Source organism: Pan paniscus, chromosome 21, assembly GCF_029289425.2.
Source record: "Pan paniscus chromosome 21, NHGRI_mPanPan1-v2.0_pri, whole genome shotgun sequence".
In the NCBI taxonomy this organism is placed as follows: Eukaryota; Metazoa; Chordata; class Mammalia; order Primates; family Hominidae; genus Pan; species Pan paniscus.
The window spans coordinates 8,087,752-8,111,863 of NC_073270.2; the positions used below are offsets into that span (position 1 = coordinate 8,087,752).

The window sequence follows — 24,112 nt, forward strand, 5'->3', positions numbered from 1 at the left end:
AAAATATAACTTGAGGTAAGCCAGTTATTTTTTAGAAGCTTCCTGTTCTTTCTTGAGGTCAACTGAGAAGTTCTGGCCATATTTCTGATAACTTCTTATCTAGGAATCTCCCAGGGTACTTTGTAAGCTAATGATCCCCCATACCCACTCCTGAAAGATCTGAATCAACATTAAAATATTTTTGGCATATTCTTTTGGGGCCAAGAAAAAGAAAAGCAAAGCATAGCCAGTGATATGGTTTGGCTCTATGTCCCTACCCAAATTTCACCTTGAATTGTAATAATCCCCACATGTCAAGGGCAAGAACAGGTGTAGGTAATTGAATCATGGTTTCCCCCATGCTGTTCTCATGACAGTGAGTTAGTCTCATGAAATTTGATGATTTCATAAGCATCTGGCATTTCCCCTGTTGGCACTCATTCTCTCTTTTGCTACCCTGTGAAGAGACGTCTTCCTCCATGATCGTAAGTTTTCTGAGGCCTCCCCAGCCATGTGGAACTTTGAGTCAATGAAGCCTCTTTTCTTTATAAATTATCCAGTCTTGAGTATTCCTGCACAGCAGCATGACGACAGACTCATACAGTAAATTGGTCCCAGGAGTGGGTGCTATTATATGGATAGCTGAAAATGTGGAGGCAACTTTGGAATTAAGTAACAGTGAGAAGTTGGAACAGTTTGGAGGGCTTAGAAGAAAACAGGAAAATGTGGGAAAGTTTGGAACTTTCTGGAGACTTGGAGGGCTCAGAAGACAGGAAGATGTGGGAAAGTTTGAAACTTCCTAGAGATGTGTTGAATGATTTTGACCAAAATGCTGATATTGATATGGACAATGAAGTCCAGGCTGAGGTGGTCTCAAATGGAGATGAGGAACTTGTTGGGAACTGGAATAAAGGTTACTCTTGCTATGCTTTAACAAAGAGACTGGTGGCATTCTGCCCCTGCCCTAGAGATGTGTGGAACTTTGAACTTGAGAGAGATGATTTATGGTATTTGGTGGAAAAAAAATCTTTTTTATTTCTGTTTTATTTTATTTTATTTTATTTTTTGAGATGGAGTCTTGCTCTTTGGCCCAGGCTGGAGTGCAGTGGTGCAATCTTGGCTAATGGCAAATTCTGTCTCCCAGGTTCAAGTAATTCTCCTGCCTCAGTTCCCAAGTAGTTGGGAATACAGATGTGCACCACCACACCCGGCTAATTTTTGTATTTTTAGTAGAGACGGGGTTTCACCAATGTTGGCCAGACTGGTCTTGAACTCCTGACTTCAGGTGATCCATCTGCCTCAGCCTCCCAAAGTACTAGGATTACAGGCATGAACCACCACTCCTGGCCTGGTAGAAGAAATTCTAGTGGCAAAGCATTCAAAAGGAAGTAGAGCATAAAAGTTTAAAAAGTTTACAGCCTGGTGATGGGGTCAAAAGAAAAATCCATTTTCTGGAGAGTAATTCAAGCCTGATGCAGAAATTTGCATAGGTAATGAGGAGGAGAATGTTAATCACCAAGACAATGGGGAAAATGTCTCCAGGGCATGTCAGAGACCTTCAAATAGCCCCTCCCAGCACAGGTTCAGAGGTCTAGGAGGAAAAAATCTTTTTCTTGGCCTTACCCAGGGCCCCCCTGCTGTGTGCAGCCTAGGGACTTGGTGCCCTACGTCCCAGCTGCTCCAGCTATGGCTAAAAAGGGCCAACATACAACTCAGGCCATTGCTTCAGAGGGTGCAATTCCCCAACCTTGGCAGCTTCCATGTGATGTTGGTCCTTTGGGTGTGCATAAGACCGTTGAGGTTTGGGAACCTTTGTCTAGATTTCAGAGGATGTATGGAAATGCCTGGATGTCCAGGCAGAAGTTTGTCACATGGGTGGAACCCTCATGGAAAACCTCTCCTAGGGCAGGGTGGAAGAGAAATGTGAGGTCTGAGCCCCCAAACAGAGTCCTTACTGGGGCACTGCCTAGTGGAGCTGTGAGAAGAGGGCCACCATCATCCAAACTGCAGAATGGTAGATCTACCAACAGCTTGCATCATGCGCCTTGAAAAGCCACAGGTACTCAATGCCAGCCCATGAAAGCAGCTGTGGAGGGGTGGGTGGGGCATATACCCTGCAAGACCACATGGATGGAGCTGCCCAAAACCATAGGAGCCCACTTCTTGCATCAGTGTGACCTGGCTGTGAGACATGGAGTCAAAGGAGATCATTTTGGAACTTTAAGATTTAATGACTGCCCTGTTGATTTTCGGACTTTCATGGGGCCTGTAGCCCCTTTGTTTTGGCCAATTTCTCCCATTAGGAGTGGGCGTATTTACCCAATGTCTGTATCCCCATTGTATTTAGGAAGTAACTAACTTGCTTTTGATTTTACAGGCTCATAGGTAGAAAGGACTTGCCTTGTCTCAGTTGAGGTTTTGCACTTGGACTTTTGGGTAAACGCTTGAATGAGTTAAGACTTTGGGGTCTGTTTGAAGGACATGATTGTGTTTTGAAATGTGAGGACATGAGATTTGGAAGGGGACAGAGGTGGAGTGATATGGTTTGACTCTGTATCCCCAACCAAATCTTATCTTGACTTATAATCATCCCCATGTGTCAAGGGCAGGACCAGGTTGAGGTAATTGAATTATGGAGATGGTTTTCCCCATGCTGTTCTTGTGATAATGAGTGAGTCTCATGAGATCTGATGGTTTTATAAACACCTGGCATTTACCTGCTGGCACTCATTCTCTCTCCTGCTGCCCTGTGAAGAGGTGCCTTCCATCATGATTGTAAGTTTTCTGAGGCCTCCCCAGCCATGTGTAACTGTGAGTCAATTAAACCTCTTTTCTTTATAAATTGCCAAGTCTTGGGTATTTCTTCATAGCATCATTAGAATGGGCTAACACAGTAAATGACTGTTTTGAAGGGAACATTGAAATTTGGTAGACTGGCTGTTGTTTCTTTTAGGAGTTCATTGATAATATTCACTCATTCATTTTTAGCATCCTGTTGCTCCATGCATTGTAAAGGCAGTCATTGGCTTTGGGCTTGATACTGTTGGCTGTATTAGCTTGTGCCTGGTGAGATAACAAAGGGAATGTGCCAAGAAGTTGGGAGAAAGTCTGTATTTTCCCATGTTTACTCTTTGATCTTACTTTTCATGTTCTCGGCTCTTGAAAGGCAAAGAAGTTTGTTGTAGTCAATTCCAAGCTTCCTTCCTGCTCCTTTTCCCAGAGACTTGGCCTCAAAACTTTGGTCCAGACATAATTTTTTGGCATATGGTAGATTTGTTCAGTGCCCCTCGGTAAAGACCTTTCAGATACACAACACAAATTCAACTGTTGGTTCACTACAGATTTCAAGATCATAAATCATATTGATTTATTGAGTCATGTCTACTAGCAATTCATTATCAGCCTTTTCTTCATATTCCCTCTGCCTAGAGTTATCCAGGATTTTTTTTTTTTTTTTTTTTTTTTTTTTTTGAGGCAGAGTCTCACTATGTCACCAGGCTGGAGTGCAATGGCGTGATCGCGGCTCACTGCAACTTCCGCCTCCCAGGTTGAAGCGATTCTCCTGCCACGTGGGTGCATGACACCATGCCCAACTAATTTTTGTATTTTTTGTAGAGACGGGGTTTCACCATGTTGGCCGGGATGGTCTTGATCTCTTGACCTCGTGATCCGCCCGCTTCGGCCTCCCAAAGCGCTGGCGTGAGCCACCGCACCCGGCCAATCCTGGATTTTTAATAAGAATCTCTGCGATTATGAATGCACGAAACATAAGATAACCCAAATGTGAAGGACTGAAAGTGTAACCCTTGGCTATTGGCATGATTTTGTGGCTAATTACCATTTCATATTGAAGCTTTAGTATCTAGATTTTGTGGATTCTGACTCTATTATCACTTGGAATATTTTTTTAACAAGACAGGTCCTATAGCAATTCCTCATAGGCAGGAATTATTTTTGCTCTGTTTTCCAAATATTTGATGCTGAATTCATCTTTGCTCATATGAAGATGATGAAATGAAAAGAGAAACACAAGACCAAATTATTATCAAAGTCTTCCTAACCAATCTGCAGATCTCTCTCATCTTTCCTGATTTATTAATGAAAAAAAGAGGCAGCTTCTGGTGGTGGATAAATTCGTTTTAAATATCCTTGAATATTCACTAGGAATGATACTAATAATCAACTCCAGGTATCTTAAGACTATGTGTATTATAGATATAAAGCTGATAGGGTATTTCTTTATGTCTTAGTATGAGGTAAAACTCCCCAAAAGTTTCCTAATATCTTTATGATATTTTTTTTTTTTGCTTTGTCTGATCATTGTTCACAATAGACCCTCTCACGCTGTCATTCTGGATTTCACATCTTTTCTTCACTGCCACCTGCTTTTCTGTTGAAAACAAATATTTCCTTTAATCTCTCTTGTGTTCAGAGTACTAGCGTGTTTGACGCTACCCTCTGCTTTTAAATAGTATTATCTAAAAATGTATTTAGGTTTTGATTTTCTCCAATTAAATTATTTTAAAGTTATAATTTAATTATTTTAAGGTTACAATTTTAAAGTAGAATAACTATAGATCTTATCATTTATAGGGTTTATTCTGTACTTGCTGGAGCGTACAGTTACCACATTTCTTGATCTGGAAAGTTATTTATCACCATTTAATAATGATGCTTTTATTTTATTGAAAATACACAACTCTATTGCACATGAAAAATGTATTTGAGTGGCTGAGAAGTTGTATGAAAGCTCAGGATTAAAACCAGAAAAATTAGCTTCATATCCCAACTCTGCTGACTGTGACCTATATGCAGTGGTGTGCTGATAAATGTTTAACAACCAGTTCTCAAGCAGAAATAGTCCTTAATTTGAAGAATTTGCCAATTTCTATGTAGTGTTTCTGAATCCACCATGACTAATTTTAAGTTGCACACTGGAAGTTGCTGAACTAAAGGTAGCACCCCACATGTAGAGATGTCTTTCTCCAGCCTGTGAGAGCCAGGTCTAGTATAACATCCACAGACTTTTGGGTATAACACTTAGCTTTCCTGAGTCTTAGTTTTCTGCTGTGTAACATAGATTATGTTAGGATAAAATAGTCTAGATAAAGTCTTGAAATACGGTAGTTCCAATAAATTGCTTTTCTAAAATTCTCCATTAACGTAATTACTATTGCAAAGAAATATTGTATAGATTAAATAAATATATTACTTTCATAAAATCTTTGTTGTTGAATTTTTATCTCAATGCTAAACATATGTTTATCTCTGTAATATTCAGTTTCTAGTATTTCATTCTGAAATAAACTATGCCTAAAATTTGTAAAAGTTAGAATTTCTGCAATTATGAAGCCAACCCCATTACTGGAGCAGTTTTGTGCTGCAGTAGCACTTAAATGTTTAGCATTAATTATTTAAAGTTGCAGCTGAGTTTACAACCTTCCCTCTTAATCACAGAGAGGGAAGAAGACGTAAGAATCAAAGTTAGATCTAGTTGTTTTTTTTTTTTCTACCGACAACTCTGGATCCCAAGATTTGGCAAAAAAATGTAATATTTCTGAACTCTGCTACTGAGGAGATTTGCTTTATTGAGTCATAAAGTATTTGCCACCGTCTCTAATAAGTATTGTTACATTTGACTTTACATGAGCTTTTAAATCTTTTACAGAAAGAATGCATTCTCTCATTATCTTAACTCTTTCAGATGAGCTTTCTCAAGTTGAGCCATTTGCTTTCCTTGGTCTTTCCTGCCCAGCAGTGCTGGTGACATGAGCATCCTCTTGCTTCAATGCACCTTTCTTGACCTGACTTGACTGCTGGCTTTGATTCAATTATTTGACACTTCTTCCCCAAAGAAAGTGCTGGGGGGATAAAACAGAGGTGACAGGAGAGTAGGTAAAACTGGTCAGCAATAAATCAATCAAACAAGTACTTATCCAACACTTCCTAAGTAGCAGAGACTGTGGTGTAAACCCATAAAATCCTCAGAGAGAGAGAGGAAAGGAAAGAAGCCAAGAGCAATGAAATATGGAAGAAGGAAATATTTAAGAAGTGGCTCATAAGTGTAAGATTCAAAAATAAACATTAAAAATCAAGAAAGGCACAAAATATATAAAATAGTGCAAAGAAAAAGTCTTACATATTTATTTCCAATTTAGTCAAATATATGCAATATTAACAATACCCAAAGGTAGATGTCTTGTCTGTTTAATACTGTCTTTTTATATTTCACAAGGTACTGTTTCATCTTCCAAAGCTAATTAGAAATCCTGCTGCTTCAGTGTATTCTCTGGGTGCTTCTCATCCATTCAAACCTTCATTTAGTGAAATTCCATGAAATTTTAATGAAATAAATGTAATGACAGCAGGCATATTTCCCCACCCTAATTTTCCCCCAAACTGACGTGTTAGAAGATGACTTCATGGATATTTATTTGATGTTAGAGGTATGGGATTTGGATTTTGAAAGTTTATGTTTTTTCTTTTCACCAAATATGAAAATTAAAGGAGGCAGATGACACAACAGTTAGGAATCAAGTATCCCAAGGCAGGTAGGAATCTTTTTACATTTTAACAAATTGCTCAGTCCTGAAAAGCTACAAATAGTGTTGTTTGCATTTCAAGTTTCTTGGAGATTGCTTGACCTCTTAAACTCCATAAAAAGAAATTATTTCTATATAGAGTCCTTAAAATTCAGAGTCTTTGTTTCATGGTAAAAATTTCAGCCTTTATTCTATGCCAAGATGTTGCTTTTCATAAGCTGGATAGTTGATTATTACTATGGTTGTGCAGCTGGTAAAATCTGGGAGTATCCAGTTGGTTTCTGAATGGTGTTATCTTATGTATCTATTGATCTACCAATCATCTACTTCTAATGGATCATTTTATTCAGGTAAATTCAAACCTAACTGATTAAATGTATTCATTATAATTTACATAGTGTTAATGCTTCATAAAATCTGAAACTTATTATGAATATAATTTGAATGTTTTCTTACCTTTCTCACATGCTCCAGAGGTTCTACTTCCTTGACCTGATTCGAGCTAACCAGCAGAATAGAAAGATATCCAATGCCTAGCTTTGGGGATTTACCCAATATCTTGCAAATATGTGTGGACAATATATATAAACAGTGTGACATTTGAGTCAGACAGTTAGGGGTCCAAACAGTAATTCTTCAACTTACTAGTATATGGCTTGAAAACATTACTAAAGCTCTCTGTGCCTGTTTACTCATCAATAAAATGGGATTAATAACATATTTTGCAGGACTGATTTGAAAATAAAGATGAGTAATAAATAATAGTGATTGCATCTCTTTCCTCAGTTCTTGTAGGTTTTATAAGAAATTATTTTTCTTGAAATTTCTTTCTTTTTCTATTAAGAAGGACAAATGGGAAAGAGGTTCCCATGGAGTATAGTTGACATAAGGCCATGTGAGTGTTGTTAGTTCTGTCTTAAGGCTCTTCCAGCTGAGTTTCTAAGACCTGGCAGAGCAAAGCTCAAATAAACACAGCTGCTTCTGTGTCCCTCCTTAGGTGGTGTGGCTGCGTGTGTCAGCCTCCCTTTATAATGAACAGAACACTTTGCAGGTACATGGCAAAGGTTTTAAGATAAAAGTAGAAAATCACCAGAGTTCTTATATATTCCATAGAACATTTATAGGCTGGAAAGTTCAGACTCATGGGCAAATGGCTCCAAGCACAAGATTGAGAAGATACTTCCATCCCAAACAGAGGCAATGTAATTATGAGGAAGCATCTTTAAGAAATGCTGTTGTGGTTCTCCCCTTATTAAACTTCACGTCTATGTTCCATCAGTAGACAGGAAAGAATATGATGATCTGCAAACCTACAGAGTGCCAAAATCTAGCAGTGATCCTTATGGAGGAATAGAATTTTCACTTATTATGTGTATTCTTTGATAGTTATTTTAAGGCACTTTATTTCCATTTATAACACTCCTGCAGTGCATAGACCATTATCCTTAATGGGGACATTGAGTACCATAATTCACTGGGTAGCTAAGAGATTTGAACTGATTGCAGAGCCCAGCATCTTTTCATTGAATTATGCTATATTAGTGCAACAGGTGAATGCTTAAGGATCTCTACAATTAAACCGGTGTGGGTATGAACAGAACATAAACAAATCACATTGACTTTTGTCTTAGGTCAGAGTCCCTAGGAACAGAGCTTGAGACTGGAATTAGGTGCCCATGATTTACTGAGGGAGTGCTCTCTGGTGAATGCTATAAAGCTGTAAGAAAAGCAGAAGGCAGGAAAGACATTAAGCAAAAATGGATGGGTCCAGGTTCTCCTCCTGATCCCACGGGTAGTCTTGAACCTTGAATAGCACTACAGAGATGGTATCAATTTGAAGCAAGAGGCTCAAGTTTTGTACCCTTTGCATGAATTGTTAGCTGTGGGTTAGCCCCCGGGATGGGGGTGGAGGCTGGCCTCCTAGTCAAGGTAGCTTCTGTTTGGTTGAGAACATTTCTGTCAAAAGAGTTGCTGTGAATTGGCATCTGTGGCCTGTGTGTGCCAACAGTGACCTCTGCACATTGTATGTGCTGTACATCTGTATCCAAATCAGAATCTTAGCTGCTGTTTAACACATTCTTTACAACATAAAGCTACTAACCAAACTGTGGTTTCAAGCTGAGTCTCCATGTCACAAGGATAAATCTTAAGATTTACCTGAGGTCCACCCCGGTGAAAAACAGGACAGTGAATGGTCAGTAACAGAGCACCTAATATGTCACTCTCCGGAGTTTAAGTGACTTAAATCTCACAACCACCTTCCAATGCCCATAATTTGGCCACTTTTTATGTGTGAGAACTGTTTGAAAAACAACAACAAACAAAACCTCATTTTGGTGGCAACACCTGACCTGTACATATTTAAGTCCATGTATAAATTTTATTTTCTTGAAATCATGGGAATATTTAAATGTTTTAATAAATAATTACTAATCGAGTTGATTAGTGCATATTGCCCAAGGTCCTACTAGCTAGGTTATGTGATCTACACAAAATATACTTTTTGACATTATAATATCTAGAATTATTATATACAATTATTATATAATTATTATAAAGGGTTATATATTACAACCCTGGCCATAAGGGCTACATGGAAAAAAATTGTATCCCTGACCTATGATATCACCATATGGGTAAGGGAATGGAGGCTCAGAAGCTTTGGATGTCAGACAGGATCTCTTAGAATTCATCTCTTAGAATTCATTCAATGAATACTAATTCATTAGTATGACTAACTTAATACAGGAATTTGTTTTATAACATCCAACCAGACTACTGAGCATTTTGTACACATCCAAATATGTAAGGCAGGTCATTTTATAATTTAGGGGACTCCAGCGTTTAGAAAATCCTACATAAAATCACAATCTATCTCCTTGTAAACTCTACTGATGGACCCTTGTCCTGGCACTCAGAAAATTGTAGACTATAAGCGTTTTTTTCTCCCATAGTTTACCCTGGAAATATGTGCATAAGTTGCAGGTTTCAAATCGTTAGGATTTTTCTTCTTTACACTCAGTGTCTCCATAACTTTTACCATTCTAATTAAACTTTTCTGGGATATTCCTTTTACAAAGGGCACTTCCTGGGCCTGAGGTATTCAGGGATTTTAGCATGAAGTGCAGAGAGGGAAGAAGGAAAGGAGTGGGCAGAGGACTGGGGAAAGGACACATTCTTAGAGCCCTGTCTCTGTTGAAAACCAGCCCTTCCCCTCCCTGGAATCCAAGAGTAAATTCAGCCACAGCTTGGGTGGGGTGAATATCAGATTTGGCCCTACTGGTAGGTCACAGAAGTGGGAGAAAGCTACGTGATGGTGGTTTTGTGGTTTCATGGAGTTCATCTATTTACAGTAGTAGAATTGCATGCTCATGACCTGAAAATACTGGGATCAAATCCAGCCTCCCAACAGAAGCTAAGAGAACCTCAGATCCTCATCAGTATATTTTAGCACAGTTTTTTGTAGTGACTCCAGGTTGGATTTTGGTCTTTTAAAGTATGTACAAGAATGTAAGCTCCTTGAGTCCAGAAATTTTGTTTATTTACTGCAGTGCTACTAGAACCTTCAGGGGTGCCTGGTACATAGTGAGCATTATGCAAGTTTTCAACATACATATGAGTGAATAATTGAAAGGTTGGATAATTTAAATTATTTCAGGCATCATTTTAAAGTATACTCATTTGGAATTTGTCTCATGTTTTTCAAAACTTCCAGTGCCCATAATTCTGCCATCTTCTGATTTCCCCTAATAACGATGCTGTTTGTGGGTCAGAAACTCTATAATACCCAGGAATATATTCTTTTTTCTGAAATGAGAAATATGAACTAATGCAAACAGCCTTTCTAATTTTTCAGAGGACAGTGTTGTTGTTATTGTTAACACTCAGAGTCATCAAAACCTACCCAGATAAATTTTAAGACAAAGCAATCGATGCAAAGAAAACCAGTGAGGATTACTTGTCAGTGACATGGTAACCTAGGAATTGTCTAAATTTAATAACCCAGAAAGCCACAAAACACAGGGCTGCAAGAAAAATAAACTTACAAATTGATTTATTATATCTCTGAAAAAATAAATTTTCTAAAACAAATCTTGTTCACTAGAAATTTACCCGAAGACATATAGAAGATACAGATGATCTTTGTCAGCTTCTCTACCTCCTCTTTTTCTAGATAATATTTTATTTTTAATGTTCTTTGAATTTTTTCTTTGAACTATTTATAAAGGTTTGATAAGTGTTTCCAATTAGGTCATTTTACAAAATAGATGCTTAAGATAAGTTTTATTAAAATATTTCTAACAATGAAGAAAAATTAAGTTATTAGTAAGGTGACCCACCAGAACATAATTGAAACCCTTTATGTAAGAGGTGAAAGCTACTGTTCATTAATCCCTATATTTTAATATATTAAAAAACTTGTATGAGACTTCTAGCTCAAAAACCAGTTGCTTTATAACCTGCTGAGTAGATTATAGATTATTTCATCTCTTAAAATATTTTTTCTCTCTTGCTATGATATATATGCATATTATATGATTATGTACTAACCTATTGTGTTAATATTTGCTGTTTGTGTGCCAAAAAGTCATTATCTGCTCCCAAAACTTTGTGTGCTTACATAAGAGAGTGCATTAGAAGGACTGTAAACTGAGAAGATGGAGAGAAAGACTTTATGATTCCAGATTAAATTTCAAATAACTCTGCTAATCAGATATCTGCTACCTATCTGTAATAACACTGGAGAGAATATTCCCATTTCCTTTAATTGTGACTATATGTTTTTGATATGGAAACTTGGGCTGTAATGTAAAAGGAGTCTGAGCTTAGACTAACATTTTTAGCTTATAGATGACAATAAATGTCTCCTTTCCCTTCACTCTTTCAGAATGAATTAATAGTAATAATAATTTAAAACAAACTTTATACTTCATGAAAAAAACATGTTCATGTAGAAAAATTGGGAAATGCAAAAAAGAAGAAAATTACCTTAATCACCAATTACCTAAAACCAGGTATATCTACTGTTAATATATGGATCCCTAGTCTTTTCACTCTCTTTAAAAAATATGTCAAATCTGTTTGAAAAAGAAAATATATGCATAAATATAAAATCATACAAAACATTATAAAATGAAATGTTAAAATGCTCTTTCCTTCTGTCTTCAGCTCACCTCAATACTTCCTGTTCTGAGTTTTCTCTAGGATTGCCTTTACACATATGAAATCATATATACTTCTTGTTTGTCTTTTTTAAACTGCGTATTTTAATTTCTTACTGAAAAATATGAGGAATGTGTTCATTTTTTTTCACACCCACTTTCCCTTTGCAGCTTTTAATTTTTGCATCCACCTTCAGTTCTAGTGGGATTGAGAAATTACATTAAATTATCAAAGTCTTTAAACCTAGAATTCATAAATTATTATACATCTTTAAATTTTATTTTGTAATTATTGAGGATGATAGTTGAGCTCTCAAGGAAGCTAGACTTTAATTTCTGCTATTTTGACCATAGTTAGTAGGGGGTCTTGGAAAGTCACATATATTCTCTGGCTCTTAGGTTGTTTACTTTTGAAATGTTAGGTGTGAATTAAAGGTCCCTTGTGGCTCTAAAATTTTACTATTTGCGAGATGTTATGAAGAGAACAGCTCTTATTCAGCTTGTTCAGTTGAAAGACAGTCATGGAGACTGAAGGGTTACCTGTAACACCCAAAGTTTCTAACTCATTTTCTCTTTTGACTTTAACTTCAGTTGGCTATACACACACACATAAGCACACACACACACATCTCCCAGTGTGGAGGTACACACTTTTACACTCTTAAGAAGTATATTGTAAATAATTATGATTCAGTGGTGTACTGGAGACAGTTTGCACTGGCTTGTGAAGAGCCAACTGTTGAATCATTTTCAACTCTCCCCTGGGTGTCATCACATTGATAGGTTGAAATTGGCCATGGTAGAATTATCTATACCATGAAAATGAGCAAACCTTCCAAATTAGTTTTTCTTCTTTTTTTAATCCATAGATCAAGTATGCAGAAAAGAATTAACATAGCAGGACTACTATCCTTAGAATGACCTGCTTACAGAGTTGGTCCTTGATTACTGTCTGGATTGCTGGATTTAGGGAGGGTTCTCACCATTCCCTAACTTTTAAGTCCTCATTGTGCCTATGCTGTACAAACTGGGGATTATGGGGAACATCTACTTTCCTTAAAAGACGTTGATTAAGGCTGGGCAGAGGAACCTTGATACACGCTAGGCAGAGGGTGACTATTGATCATTTCCCAATGAAAACCTTAGGAAGTGAGTCTCTAATGAGCTTCATGCCTATGCAATATTTCATATGTGTTGTCAGAATTCCCTGTTGGAAGAATTAGGTGTGTCCTGCATGACTGTACTGGGAGAGGATTTTGGAATTTTGCTCCTGGTTTCCTCCAGACTTTATCCCATGCACCTTTTCCCTTTGCTGATTTTTCTTTGTATAATTTTGCTGTAATAAATCATAGCACTGAACACAACTGTATTCTGAGTCCTGTAAGTCCTCCAAGCAAATTACCAAACTTGGAGCTGGTCTTGGGGAATCCAAACACAGCAAATTTATCAGCACACCACTGATCATATTGTGAAACTCTATTCAGCCATTAATATAAATTATCATCTATATGTTGTGTCCTGGAAATAGACTCATGGTATACTGTTCAGGAGAAACAAACAAATACCTAATTCACAAAAGTAATGTGTTTGTGTGTGTGTGTGTGTAGGCATGCATACACATGTGTGTGTTTGAAGACATAGGAAATTATCTGTATGATTACCTATCAAATTCTTAATATGGTTTCTTTTGGATGCTGATATTGGATAGACAGAACACAATACTTCCTCCACATACTTTATATAATGAAAACAAAAAAATTAAATGGTGGAATTTATAAATAATTTGTATTTTATTTTCTAATAACATTGAAATAAAAATACAGAGTAGAAAACATTATACTTCTAAATGGCTCTGTATTAATCTGTTCTCATGCTGCTGATAAAGACATACCCAAGACTGGGTAATTTGTAAACAAAAAGAGGTTTAATAGACTCACAGTTCCACATGGCTGGGGAGGCCTCACAATCATTGTGGAAGGTGAAAGCCAAGTCATACATGGAGGCAGACAAGAGAAAAAATGAGAACCAAGCAAAAGGGGAAACCCGTTATGAAACCATCAGATCCCATGAGACTTATTCAGTATTATGAGAACAGTATGGGGGAAACCACCAACATGATTCAATTACCTCCCAGTGGGTCCCTCCCACAACATGTGGGAATTGTGGGAGCTACTAGTCAAAATGAGATTTGGGTGCAGACACAGCCAAACCATATCATTCTGCCCCTGGCCCCTCCCAAATCTGATGTCCTCACATTTCAAAACCAATCATACCTTCCCAATAGTCTCTGAAAGTCTTAACTCATTTCAGCATTAACTCAAAAGTCTACAGTCCAAAGTCTCATCTAAGACAAGGCAAATATCCTACCTTAAATATACTTCCTATATACAATAAAAGTACAGGAATTGGGTAAATACAGCTGTTCCAAATGGGAGAAATTCACCAAAACAAAGGGGCTACTGGCCTCATGCAAGTCCGAAATCCAGTGGGGTAGTCAAATCTTAAAGCTCCAAAATGATCTCCTTTGACTCCATGTCTCACATCTGGGTCAGCTTCTGCAAGAGGTAGGTTCCCATGGTGTTGGACAGCTCCACTTCAGTGGCTTTGCAGGGTACATCCTCCCTCCCAGCTACTTTCATGGGCCAGCATTGAGCATCTGAGTGTTTTCTAGGTGCATGGTGCAAGCTGTCAGTGGATCTACCTTTCGGGGGTCTAGAGAACCATGGCCCTCTTCTCACAGCTCCACCAGCAGTGCCCCAGTGGGGACTCTGTGGGGGCTTCAACCCCACATTTCCCTTTTACACTGCCCTAGCAGAGGTTCTCTTGACTTCTGTGCACCCACAGGCTCAACATCACATGGAAGCTGCCAAGGCTTGGAGTTTGCAGCCTCTGAAGGCACAGCCTGAGCTACCTTGGCCACTTTTAGTCATGGCTAGAGTGGCTGGGATGCAGGGCACCAAGTCCCTAGGCTGCACACAGCAGGGGATCACTGGGCCTGGCCCACAGAACCATTTTTTCCTTCTAGGCCTCTGGGCCTATGATGGGAGGGGCTACCTCAAAGGTCTCTGACATGCCGTGGAGACATTTTCCCCATAGTCTTGGTGATTAACATTTGGCTCCTTGTTATTTATGCAAATTTCTTCAGGGGCTTGAATTTCTCCTCAGAAAATGGGTTTTTCTTTTCTATTGCATCATCAGGCTGCACATTTTTCAAATTTTCATACCGTTTCCCTTTTAAAACTGAATGCTTTTCACAGCACCCAAATCACCTCTTGAATGCTTTGCTGCTTAGAAATTTCTTCTGCCAGATACCCTAAATCATCTCTTTCAAGTTCAAAGTTCCAGAAATCTTTAGGGCAGGGGCAAAATGCCACCAGTCTTTTTGCTAAAATACAGCAAGTGTCACTTTTACTCCAGTTTCCAACAAATTCCTCAACTCCATCTGTGACCACCTCAGCCTGGATATCATTGTCCATCATTATCAGCATTTTGGTCAAAGCCATTCACCAAGTCTCTAGGAAGTTCCAAACTTTCATACATTTTTCTGTCTTCTTCTGAGCCCTCCAAACTGTTCCAACTTCTGCCTGTTACCCAGTTCCAAAGTTGCTTCCACATTTTCCAGTATCTTTACAGCATCACACCACTCTACCAGTACCAATTTCTTGTATTAGTCTATTCTCACAGTGCTGATAAAGACACACCTGAGACTGTGTAATTTGTAAACAAAAAGGGGTTTGATGAACTCACAGTTCCACATGGCTGGGGAGGCTTCACAATCATTGTGGAAAATGAAAGGCATGTTTTACATGGCAGACAAGAGAGAAAATGAGAGCCATGTGAAAAGGGAAACCCCTTATAAAACCATCAGATTTTGTGAGACTTATTCACTATCACAAGAACAGTATGGGGGAAACTGCCCCCATGGTTCAATTACCTGCTACCAGGTCCCTCCTACAACATGTAGGAATTATGGGAGCCATAATTCACGATGAGATTTTGGTGGGGACACAGCCAAACCATATCAGGCACCATCAGTAATGTCGTTTTTAGACTTTTGAATCATGGGAAACTGCAAATTTGAGTTGGACATAATAAAATATAATATGTTAAGGAGACTTCATTAGCCATTAATAATTAACTACTAATGTTTATGAACTTCCTGGGTGTGTGACCTTTGCTTGGTTCTACAACATGTCATGTTTCCTGTTCCAAATGTCAAGGAAATCTCCATGTTCTGTGTTTAATTTTCATGCATAGGCAGACAAATTTGTCCTCTCAAATATGGTCTTGGTCCAAATTTGTCAAGTCCACTTCACTTGGTTTCTGGTTGTTCATCAATATTTTTGTGGTTCAGCAATAATTTTTGTGAATAAAGATGCATACTCACAAGTTTGGTATCATGACAGGTATTTGAATAATTGATAAGATCATATTAAAATTAAATACTAGAAATATGATATATACAGAATTGAAGCTTTTAGATCAAACCTAACAACATGGTAAAATAATGACCTAGAGTTTTTCCAGATTTTCCTCAATTCTCTAATAAATAATTCAAGAGGTGTTATTTTCTCCATTTACTTCAAATACCCATTGGTAAAATTGCTCCCACATTCTACCTCTTGGCCCCCACCCACAACCTCTCAAGAAGCTATTACATTATAAGTAAATATTAGGTGGTTAAAATTGTATTCATGCATATTTGCACAGTAGGCAGTTAAATCAGCTCCATTACTGTGTTCTATGAAACTACATAATTACAGACCCTTCAAAGTGCATATTATTAACTTAGTGCATGACTACCTCCAAGCAAACATGCTGTAGATGAGTTGAGTCAATATTCACATGGTATTTTTCAGCTTTCAGTCTTGGGAAGAAGTAAAATACAGAGGCTGCTGGGTATGTGGTAAGGAAGAGTTGAGCATGAACTAAATTTTCCACATAATCATCTAAGATTTCAAATATCCACTTATCGATACTCTGTTTTATACCAATATATGTATCCAAAATATCCAATGATTTCCTGAATGTCATTGTGCATATGATATTTGATTTAATATATATGCATATGTGTATATTTATATATACACACATATATAAATGTACATATATACGTATATAAATATATGGACCCATACACATATGTATAAAATCAAATATCATATGCACAAAGACATTCAGAACATCACTGGATTTTATATATAGTAGCCAGGATTGGGATAAGCCAATTGACAAATCAGAATATAAGTTTATTTAGTTAAAATAGAAATATACGTTTCCAGTGCATCCAAATCTAAACCCACAATATCCACCTTGCTACTAAATATGTTCCCCTAGGTTTCTAGAAAACTGGATTAGTCTGCGTAGGATTTCTTGGGCATTCTAGAATAAGAGCAAAAAGATATGAATAGAGTTGGAGACTTTAGTGCAAACCTAGGTAAACCTTGGGAAACATCTTTGCCCCTCATTAGAGCACACATTTCTAATTTGCAGATTCTTCCCATGCCCACAATTATGACTGCTCAGGTAACAGTAGGGACACACTCTTCCCTTCTTCTTTCTTATTTCCAGGTTGATCACCTTTGTTCAGATTGATGCCTATTTGCTTCAGAAGCCTTGTAAGTTAGATTGTTTCTCCTATGGTCCCACCCTCTCCAGTTAAAAAATGGCTCTCTTCCCAAGAGATAGAGATAGACTGGTCATCTTCCCCACTTACTAATACCACATCCAGACCAGGACTATACCACAGACCACCCAGCTTGATCATTGCTGCACCCTTCTTATTCCTATTGTCCCTTTCCCTCTTTCACTGAAGAATGAGTACATTGTCTTCTTCACCCCAAGTTTTACCATCAATGTTGGCAACATCAATATCCACATGTATAGTTCATAAAACCACCTGGCCTCTGTATATGACCTTATTTTCAGAAACTCACCTCCACCCCTCCTGAGCCACACACTCTCATGTCTGAGCCCACCATCAACAGAGCCTGCTCCATTTATGAACTATTGAATTAAAATGTCCCACTCTAATGACCATATTCTCCCATTCTATCTTCAACCTCCTGTCTCACTGATTCATTAATGTCCATGACACCACCCATGTAACAAAACCATAAGGCTAGATCAGCTTGGACAGCTTTTTTTTTTTTTTTCTGACAGGATCTTGCTTTGTCACCCATTGTTGGGATGCAGTGGTGCAATCTTTGCTCTCTTGCAGGCTGAAACTCCTGGACTCAAGCAATCATCCCACCTTAGCATCCTGAGTAGCTGGGACTACAAGTGTAGGCCATCATGCCAGCTAATTTAAAAAAAAAGAAAAAATGTTGGAGAGACAATGTCTCACTATTTGGCCCAGGCTGGTCTCAAATTCTTGGGCTCAAGGGATCCTCCTTCAATCTCCGAAAGTGCAGGGATTACAGGCATGAGTCACCATGTTTGGCCATGTGTTTTCTTTATGTTCACAGTCCTGGACATAAAGGCATAACTAACTGACAGCACAGCCTGACTGCAGCTGATTGTTTCTGATAATCATGCTACCCATGCTCAAACACACAAAGACATGGCACGTGCGACTCTAAAGGATTGTCCTTGAAACTCATTCGAGCCTTCAGCCCTTGTTTGACTCATATGCAGCTCTCTCTTTCCTTCTCTACTGGAGCCATTTCAATTTTTTTTATTTCTTCTCTCTGAACTTGACATTCATTCACCTTACTTCAAAGACGAAATAAGTCCCATCAGGTGGGAACAACCCCCACTTCCAGTTGTCATTCTACATCCATACTTTGTAGACTGTTTCCTCTCTGCCTTGTTTGTTTGCTTTCCCTTGCTTCTGAATACTGTCCAACAGTATTGCATCATGTTGAAATCACTCCTCAATTAGTAATTAAAAAGGAAACAACCTACTCCAAGCACTGATAACCCCATTAAAATATTTCTATTTCCCTCTTCACTGAAGGCAAATTTTTCCTTCTCCTTTTCCTTTTCATTGAGGTGAAACTCAAATAGCATAAGATCAACCATTTTGAAGTGAACAAGTCAGTGGCTATTAGTACATAGACAATGTCAGACAACCATCATCTCTGTCTGTCTCCTAAATATTTTCATCATCTGAAAAGAAAACCAAGAATCCAATAAACAGTTATTCCCTATTCTTTTCCCCAAGCCTCTAGCAACCACCAATCTGTTTTCTGTCTGTGTGCATTTACCTATTTGGATATCTCATATTACATCAAATCATACAATGCATGACCTTTTGTGTTTGATTTCCTTTAGTTAACATAAGGTTTTCATAGTATGTCCATATGGTAGTACATATCAATATTTTTTGTGACTGAATAATTTTCCATTGTGTGTGTGTATATATATGTATATGTGTATATATATATACATGCATATACATATATACACTGTGACACATGGGAGCATGAAGTAATTGAATCATGGGTATTTTCTGTGCTATTATTGTGATAGTAAATAAGTTTCACGAGATCTGATGGTTTTATAAAGAGGAGTTGCCCCTGCACAAGCTCTCTTGCCTGCCACCATGTAAGATGTGACTTTGCTCCTCCTTCACCTTCTGCCATGATTGTGATGCCTCCCCAGCCATGTGAAAGTGAGTCCGTGAAGCCTGTTTTTCTTTATAAATTGCCCAGTCTTGGGTATGTCTTTATTACCAGCATGAGAACAGACTAATATAACATCCTAGAGAGTGTGACGTGATACCCTACTATAGTTTGGTAACTCAGGGGATCAGATTCTCTCCCTCCCCAGAGTTCACTGTTCTTGATATTTTATGGCTATAGATATCCATTTATCCAGTTACTTTTCCAAACTATTTTCACAAAGAAAGACTGTATTTCTTGTCATTTGTGGTCACTAAAGTTTCTGCTTTGTTATCTCAGTAGTCAGCCAGTGACCTAACAGAAATGTTCTTAAACTTTTCTTTCTTTCCCTTTCTTTCTTTCTTTCTTTCTTTCTTTCTTTCTTTCTTTCTTTCTTTCTTTCTTTCTTTCTTTTTCTTCTGTTTTGTTTTTTTTGACAGGGTCTCACTCTGTTGCCCAGACTGGAGTGTAGTGGTGTGATCATGGCTCACAGGCATGCACCAGCACACCCATCATATTTGTTTTGTTTTGTGTAGAAATGGGGTCTTGCTGTGTTGTGCAGGCAGGGTTCAAACTTCTGGGCTCAAGCAATCCTCGTGTGTTGGCCTCCGAAAGTGCTTGGATTACAGGTGTGAGCCACCATGCTTGGCCAAAATGATTTTCTTCAAGGCTGCCTATGACTCTGCCCTAGTCTTTACCTGCTACTTGCATGGTGCCTACAGATCAGCCAGAGGTGGAAGCCTAGAGTCCTCTCACGTCTGTTCTGAGCATGTTTTGGGTACTGGACATTTTGTGTTTCACTCTGTCTTCTCTAGCATATGTGATGGCTCTTGGAACCCTCATTTTCTCATTAACCTTCTTCTGCCTCCTCCTTCCTAGACTTGGAGTTTTTGTCTATTGCTTATCCCATCTGATGTCCCTTTTCCAAGTGCACATGGGATACGTATGTCTTTATATCTTTTCACAGCCACTTCCAAAGTCTGAGTAGCCACTCCATCCCAAGTTGGAGGGGTGGAATGGTGATGAAACAATTGTCAGTCTCTGTACCATTCTCTCAGGGAACCACAAGACAGACCAAAATCCACAACCACAGTATTTTAGGGACAAGGTTTGTATTAATACCCTGGCATAAACAAGCTAACAAGCAGCATAGGCCACTTTCTCTGCAGCTGCCACTGCTGCAGCCCCACAACAGTAGAGAATGGGGAATGGTATTCAGGTGGGGGGAAATGTCACAATGCTCTCTCACTGAATTTCAGCTGCCCTTTAATGGATTTGACTCAACTTTGATTTGACTCAACTTTGATTTGACTCAACTTTGATTTGACTATCTCATGGACTTTCCAATATTTTACTTTTGCAACACAGCTATATTCTGGGTAGTTTTTCCAAAGAGTTGAATTTACAAGGATTCTATTAGGATTATTATATCTACAGATTTACTATCCCCATTTACTCTCTGTTCCTCTTTCTCATTCAATCCCTGTTGCTATGGTCTTAATGTTTGTGTCCCCTCCTAATTTATATATGGGAACCTAATCACCAGTGCAGTGGCACTAGAAGATGGGGCCATGGAGAGATAATTAGGTCTTGAGAGTGAAGTACTCTTGAATGGGATCAGTGCCCTTATAAAAGAGGCCCCAGAGAGCTAGCTAACCCCTTCCACCATGTGAGGACACAGCTAGAAGTTGGCAATTTGAAAGGGAAAGGAGAGCCCTCACCTGAATCCAAGCATGCTGGGACCCCAATCATGGACTTCTAAGCTTCCAGAACTGTAAGAAACAAATTTATGTTGTTTATAATCTTACTAGGTTATGCTATTTTGCTACAGCAGCCCAAACAGATAAAGACACTTATCATTGTCTCCATTAATTACTTCCATCCATGAGGATGCTAGATCAAAGCCAATCACACCATGTATTTTGAAAAGTTGTTGCCTGTATATATTGGCATTTATATTCATTTCTTTTTGGCTTCTAATGCTAAGATTTCTTTTTTTTCTTCCTTGCTTCTTTCTTTTTCTTTTTGCCTTGAGAGTATGTTGGGAATAGTACAGTGAGTGAGTTCTGTCATACTTAACTTTTAAAAAAAGAACAAGAGGCTCAGTGGTCTAACTGTATATCATCTCATTACTTAAACCTTCAACTTCTCAACAGAAAGAAAGATAAATATTGCAAAAGAGATTTATCATTGATTGAGTAAAGGCTTGAGTAAAGACTCATGATTATAGAACAAGAATTACCATAAAGGAAACTACCCACTAAAAACCAGATTGCTTGAACCTTGCACTATTACTTTTTTCAAAAAGCAAGTATCTTTATTTATGGATCTCAAAGATGTGCTCTTCTCTCCCTGCAGTCCATTCTTGACCATACTGATGACTAGAATGCTGTCTAGACATCAGACTCTCACCCATCATTCTGGTCATTTTGTTGACCCGTTCTCTGCCATCATAGTAGTCTCTCCCTGCTCTGCTCTTTTTCTCATCACTCTAATATGTAACATAGGCACTAGGGAACCCTGATTTCAGATTCGTTCACTGCTGGAACACTGGGAAAGCCTCATTTCCATGGTAAACATCTTGGATTGCTCCAAGACAGGATTTATTTTTAACGTTCCACATTGCACATTGTTGGCTCTCCAATATCTTCTGGCAATAAGATGCCAACAAGACAGAACACATGAAAAAGAAGAAAAACACCCAAACATTTTCTTTCCCCTTTTCCATGTTCTCCCCAAGCCAAGTTTGGAATGGCTTAAAGAGTGTTTTTTCCTTTTCCTTTTTTTCTTTGCCTAGAACTGGCTGCTGTGAGGCATCTTTTTGGATTCAGACATTTTCCTGTCGGCTTGCCCTGGGGTACCTACCATTGAAGTCTAATACATTTTACTTATTCAAGATTCCACTGCCTAAGGGAGAAGCAGCTCTCTGGTTGAAGAACAACAGGCTCTACATTTTAAGGATTCTGTGTTGAGTGTAATTAGACACATACCTTCGGATTTATGGCTCTGCTAAGTCTTTAACCCATTCTGATCATCTCCAAGGCCACAAAAATAAAAATGTCAAATGTATGTATAGTGGTTTGTCACTGTGTAAGGTGAATCACTAGAAGTAGAAGGCAAGTGTTTGGTCTTTGGAGATGGTCATGAGCAACAAACCAAAAGTTTCTGCTAAAAGTCTTGAGTTTTTCCTTGAAGAGAATTGCTCCCTGGAGAAAGAGTCTAAGTATACAATTCATCAGGATTACCATTGAGTCACTTCTCCTTTGTTTCCCCTTTTCTTTCATCATGGCAGACATCTGCAGTCATAAGTATGCGAATATTTGCAATGCATCTTTCCCCACTTCAAACATCTCAGATCATTATCACAAAAGAAGTTGTGTTTTGTGGATGAATTTTTCCCAAGAAATAGTGCATGGGCCATTGATTCACTCCACAGTTTTACTCCAGTCTCAAAGTATGTGTGGGCTTTAAAATGAAAGTATATAGAATACGGTTTACCTCCATCATTCTCAGCAAACTATTGCAAGGACAAAAAACCAAACACTGCATGTTCTCACTCATAGGTGGGAATTGAACAATGAGAACACATGGACACAGGAAGGGGAACATCACACACCGGGGACTGTTGTGGGGTGGGGGGAGGGAGGAGGGATAGCATTAGGAGATACACCTAATGCTAAATGACGAGTTAATGGGTGCAGCACACCAACATGGCACATGTATCCATATGTAACAAACCTGCACGTTGTGCACATGTACCCTAAAACTTAAAGTATAATAATAATAACATTAAAAAAAAAGAAACATTTCAAAAGAGCTTCACCTGTGAGTTACACAAAGACGATGTTGACACATCGTCTTTGTGGAGTCCACCAGTATAGAAAGCTTTTTAACTTTCTTTGACCTATCTACTACTGAATCTGTTTTCTTAAAAATATCATGCTACTGGAATTGTGGTCAGGAGATGAGTGCTAGCATACAAACTATTTGTAACACACCCATGAACAAAGATTAAAAGTACATTCTCGAATTTTAAATTGATTACAGAGCAGTAACCACTATTGGTACTGAATCCTGGACTGCATGATGAGTAGCACTGTCTCACAGGCCCTAGTACTAGCCCCAGGAACACATAACACATCGGCAAAGACTTAGAAAACAAATATCTGATGTCTATAAATGTGTGTATGTGTTTAAATAGCTTCTCAAATAAATTGAGAATCAAAAGGTTCTATAATCTGGGGACTTCTACTTTTGAGGAGATGGAGTAGACATATTTTTCCCTATTCTTCTCTCTAAGTACAAATAAAAACCTTGGACATATATATACATAAAACTTAAGGTGACTCTGAAAGTTATAGAGAAGAAGGGAGACTAGCTAGGGAGCTTGAGGTCCAAGGAAGCACATGGTAGTGAGTCTCCTGTGTTTTCTTTGGCCTCATGAATCTCAGGCAGGGTGCTGGGTGCTGGAGAAGCCAGCAACCCAAAAACATTAACAGGCACAGACAAAGAAATCTCCAGGCTCACATGGTTTCACTAGGGAACTTCACCAAGCATTTAAAAAGAAATCAACACCAACTAACAATGAGCATGTTGGACACTGAAATTAAGAATCCAATGCCACTTGTAATTGCTCTAAAAGAGAACAATGTATGTGTAAGTCTGACAAGACATATACCAAACGTATAAGCTGAAAACAATACAATGCTGATTAAATAAATCAAAGGAGACCTAAAAAAAAGGGAAAAAAAAAAGAATACAGTTTACCTGTTTTCCTTCTCTGTAAAAAAGAAGAAGAAATAAAGTAAGTTTCACTTACTTTAAA

At 38.3% G+C, this 24,112-nt stretch overlaps 1 long non-coding RNA gene across 1 annotated transcript in view; it reads right to left on the reverse strand.

The window, feature by feature from the left end:
- LOC130541035 (uncharacterized) overlaps positions 1-24,112 on the reverse strand; it is a 107,818-nt gene that overhangs the window by 15,821 nt on the left and 67,885 nt on the right. The window contains exon 5 of the long non-coding RNA XR_008955076.1: positions 21,009-21,059. This is a non-coding gene — a long non-coding RNA (uncharacterized LOC130541035). The remainder of the gene's footprint in view (positions 1-21,008; positions 21,060-24,112) is intronic.